We start from the raw sequence: 5,236 nt of genomic DNA, 5'->3' as shown, positions 1-5,236 counted from the left end.
TGCAGAGTATCCACGTAGATGTAGGTGAACATTTACTTTGCGCCCTTTTTTATGCTAGTATTGTTGTGGACTGGCAAGACAGCCAATCCACAATGACGGGTAGCCGAAAGGCACGCGTTTAAGCTCACGCAGGCTGGCTTGAGGTCTGGAACAGGTAAAGGAAGTTATAGTAGCAAAGAACGTACGTAGCTGCGGGAATACTTAACTTTAATCCATAATTGGTGAACATCGGTCTGACGGTACATGCATCACAAGATAAATAGCAATTGATAATGGCGCCTTGCTAGGTCGTAGCAAATGACGTAGCTGAAAGCTATGCTAACTATCGTCTCGGCAAATGAGAGCGTAATTTGTCAGTGAGCCATCGCTAGCAAAGTCGACTGCACAACTGGGGCGAGTGCTAGGAAGTCTCTCTAGACCTGGCGTGTGGCGGCGCTCGGTCTGCAATCACTGACAGTGGCGACACGCTGGTCCGACGTATACTAACGGACCGCTGCCGATTTAAAGGCTACCACCTAGCAAGTGTGGTGTCTGGCGGTGACACCACAAGTATCATGGCAAGGCAAAATTCCATTTTCTCCTTGTCCGACATGACGCATTTTGTTGCTTGAATGTGAAATCAGGGACTCCCCAGGCAGCAGTTAGTTTCATGATAAAAACAGTTAAATACTATGTTCTAAATATTTTAATTACTAAGAAACTGGGAACTGAGCTTGAAGACTGAAATGCGGCAGACTTTGTCTCTTTAAAATTATGATAACATCAGCATAAATTAGTTACAAAAAGGTACGCCCAAACTTTCAGGAAACATTCCTCACACACAAAGAAAGAAAATATGTTATATGGACATGTGTCTGGAAACGCTTACTTTCCATGTTAGAGCTCATTTTATTATTTCTCTTCAAATCACATTAATCATGGAATGGAAACACACAGCAACAGAATGTACCAGCCTGACTGCAAACACTTTGTTACAGGAAATGTTCAAAATGTCCTCCGTTAGCGAGGATACATGCATCCATCCTCCGTCGCATGGAATCCCTCATGCGCTGATGCAGCCCTGGAGAATGGCGTATTGTATCACAGCGGTCCAACACACGAGCACGAAGAGTCCCTACATTTGGTACCGGGGTTGCATAGACAAGAGCTATCAAATGCCCTCATAAATGAAAGTCAAGAGGGTTGAGGTCATGAGAGGGTGGAGGCCATGGAATTGGTCCGCCTCTACCAACCCATCGGTCACCTAATCTGTTGTTGAGAAGCGTACGAACACTTCGACTGAAATGTGCAGGAGCTCCATCGTGCGTGAACCACATGTTGTGTCGTACTTGTAAAGGCACATGTTCCAGCAGCACAGGTAGAGTATCCCATATGAAATCATGGCAGTGAATCGAGGAAGTACAGTACATACTGACGAAACTAAAATGAGCTCCAACATGGAAATTAAGCGTTTCCGGACACATGTCCACATAACATCTGTTCTTTATTTGTGTGTGAGGAATGTTTCCTGAAAATTTGGCCGTACCTTTTTGTAACACCGTGTATATGGTGTTATTGGTGCCACTGCAAATATTTTAATTGGTGACTGAGGTCAGTGTATTAAACAACATAACATTAGTATATATCTCATTTGCAGGCTATTAATTATAACTATTAGGAGTAGCATGCTTCAGGTTGGTTAATACCTCCAAGTACGTGTGACAAGAGGAAGCCTTTAATGTTTATTTTTCCCCGGGCAACAAGTGAGGTGTAGAAGTGGACGCATGGACAAGAAATGGTTACTTTATATTGACAGGTGAGGTCCTTTTGGTGATGCACTTATGGCCGTGCTAATGTTCAGGTGCAAAGATTGCAAGTGTGATTCATCTTTCTTTCCTGATGCTGTAATATGGTTCATGCAGTATTTTTCAACTAAAGACGCATTTTTTTCTTACTTTGTTATAAATTTTATATGTGGCTTTTACTAAATCAATACCTGTGCCATTAGCAAGATGTCATAGTCAAGCTCCTTACTGATGGTCATTACTCTCCCACTCTTCCCTCCACTGGAGTGTTCTCTGTCTTGCACTTCTCAATGAAGAATTGTACACAACCTTCTCTTTTGATATATGGACCACTGTTTGAAAGCCTACACATTCAGACTATTACGTCGTGATATCTTCCTTTTCTTTGAAGTCTTTCACTGGTGCTTCCAACTCAGTCCTATAAATTACACCGCATTCTCTTTAGTGCTAAGTACGTCATCCTGCTCGAATAGCACTTCTTTATAATGGTTTAGTTGTAATACGCTCTTTCCCAATTTCTTTTATCACGTTTTTTCCTGCCGTTTCCATTATTTTCTTGGGTATCACATCTTTTCATTTTGTGTTTATTGTGGAGCTCATGGTTTTCATTATTTAGTACCTTCCTTTCTTTGAACGTAATACGCCAGAGAAAGGAGACGTAACTAGTGCGTTGTAAGATAAAATGCTATTTAGGTTAGTGAGTGTTGTGTAATCTGTGGCAGATTAAACAGTGAACTAATTTAATCCAATATTAAACCAACAAAGCTTTCTGTTATATCTGCCAGTGTCCTATTACGTTGCATAACGCATTTCGCTTCATGAGATTGCATGGTCAGAGGTAATCAGATCTTCTCTTTAGCGAGGTAATATAGAAACGTGAGTTCCAGAGAAGATGTTAGAACAGCATATCACTTCGCTGAAAGCGTACATGTTTGCATAGTCGTCATTCCGCTTGTAGAGCTTACTGTTCTGTGAAATAATTATGAAACTATGCTACTGATTGTATATCTGTTCTTCTGTGGTTTAAATACTTCTACAATTTTTATTTTATATTTTGGTCTAGTAAGTTGGTTATTTATCAGAAAAAGGGCTGTTAACGGTATTACTTCGACGTAATTGTGATGACAGTATCATAGATACTAATGATGAGTTCACAGCTGTTTTTATACTCTAATGATTTTCAGCAGTAAAGAGCCAACACCAAGGAATCTGTCTATTAAAGTGTCTATCTACACTACACACTTACACACCTATCACCGACTCTGTCATCATCATAATCATCATCATCAGGGATGTGCCAAAAGGTAGTTTTCACATGGTAGTTCTCCAGGCTGTCCGGTCTTCTGCCATCCTCTTCAAGTCTGCATAATATCCTCTCCCCTTTATGTCGTCTATCATCTTGTATCTCCTTCTTCCTCTCAGTCTTCTTCGACAAACAAATCCTTTCAAAGCATGTGCTAGCAAGCACTTATTTCTCTTACAACCTTCAGCAAACATCTTCTCTCACCAACCCTTTCCAATATTCTTTCATTACTTACTCTTTCTATCCAGCTTATTCTCTCCATTCTCTTCCACATCCACATCTCAAATGCTTCAAACCTTTTTTCATCCTCTCGTCTCAGCGTGCATGTTTTGGCCCCATATAGAGCTACACTCCAGACAAAACATTTGCCAAGCCTTTTCCTTAGACCTTTAGCTAATTTGCCACATAAGAGTCTCCTCTTTCTGTTGAATGCCTCCTTCGCTATGACAATTCGAGTTTTCACCTCCTGGTGACATCTCAAGTCTTAAGTTATTGTGCTTCCAAGATATTTAAATTCACTTACTTGGCTAATGGTAGATTGTCCTTTTTTTAATATCGTCTTGTACTGATGACCATACTCTTTGTTTTTGCTGTGTTTATTTGGATCCCATATTCCACACAAGCTTCATTCAGGTCTTTCAGCATGTTATTCACTGTCCGCTCACTTTCCACGAATACATATTCCTCTTTTCCAATCTAAACTTTTCGCAAAAAGCTCTTCAAGGTATACGCTAAACAACAGCGGGGAAAGGCAACAACCTTGTCTAACACCTCGTCCAATGCTGCTTCCTTCTGACATTTCATTTCAAATCCTTACCCTTACTTTCTGGTGTAAATAAGAATTCTGTATCAGTCGTATCTCTTTCCTATCCACTCCTTTCCTCTTCAAAATATCCATCAGATTGTTCCACTGAACTGTCAAAAGCCTTTTCTAAATCTATAAAAACAGCAAAGATTTCTCTAAGTTTCTCCATATATCTTTCCCCTATAGTTCTTAACAGGCCAATAGCATCTCTCATTCCTTTTCCTCTTCTAAATCCGAACTGCTCCTCTGCAATCCCTCTATCCAGCTTGCCATACTGCCTTCTATTCAACAGTCTCAGCAAGACTTTACCCGCATGAGAAATTAGACTGATGGTCCGATGCTTTTCACCTTTTTTAGTGTTTCTCTTTTTCTATATTGGTACCATAACTGTGGCGCAAGTCCTCAGGCCATTTCCCTTTGTCATATATCTCGTTACAGAGGTACACTATTTCTTTCCTTGCCTTGTCTCCCAGTCTCTTCAACAGTTCTGCTGGCAAATCATCAATTCCACATGCCTTCCTATTCTCCATCTCCATCAACGCCTTTTATACGTCTGCTTCCTAGATAGTGAGTATCTTTCCATCTTCCGGCATATATTGCTGCTCTTCGACCTTTATTTCGCTTTGCATTTCATCCCCCTCATAGAGATATTCAATATATTCTTGCAATCTGTTCAAAACCTCCTGTGGTTCTTCTGCTAGAGTACCATCCGCTCTATAACGAAACTCAATAATGTGTATTCTACCAATTTAAACGCCGAAACATCGATCATGATAAATGAAAGTAGTGAAGCATGTCTTAGAACAAAACTTCCTTAATTCTTTTATTCCATGATTAGTTATCGAGTGAACCGGAGGAAACTGATGGTAGGAGATACTACAAATGATCAGAGAAAAGAGCAAATGTCACATATTCTGTGAAGTGTAGAACGTGCCTTCAAATAGAGACTGACTGCACCAAACAAATATCTGTGTACACTCACAGCCTGAGAAACGTTATTCACGGAGTGTTTTATTGCGGAGGCAAGCAACCACGTACATGTACTTTTTCCTGTGTATATTTACATTTGTTTACAAAGGCAATTTTTGTGTAGATCGTTACAAATCTTTCTGCAATGAAAGACGTGTCCCAACAGATTTTCCAAATTTCTTTTTACAGGGGGGGGGGGGTGTATTATCTCTATTAGAAAACTTACTTCCTGCCTTGCTGATGTCGCCTCTTTCTCGTGCATTACAAAGCACTTTCAAGATTATATGGGTGTTTTATAATCGATTATGTGATAATGTGGTGCATAAATGTGATACATAAAGAAATAAGAAGAACGAAACTATTATTTGTGTTTTT

Source organism: Schistocerca americana, chromosome 5, assembly GCF_021461395.2.
Source record: "Schistocerca americana isolate TAMUIC-IGC-003095 chromosome 5, iqSchAmer2.1, whole genome shotgun sequence".
NCBI lineage: Eukaryota > Metazoa > Arthropoda > Insecta > Orthoptera > Acrididae > Schistocerca > Schistocerca americana.
Note: the sequence above shows the minus strand (reverse complement) of the source record.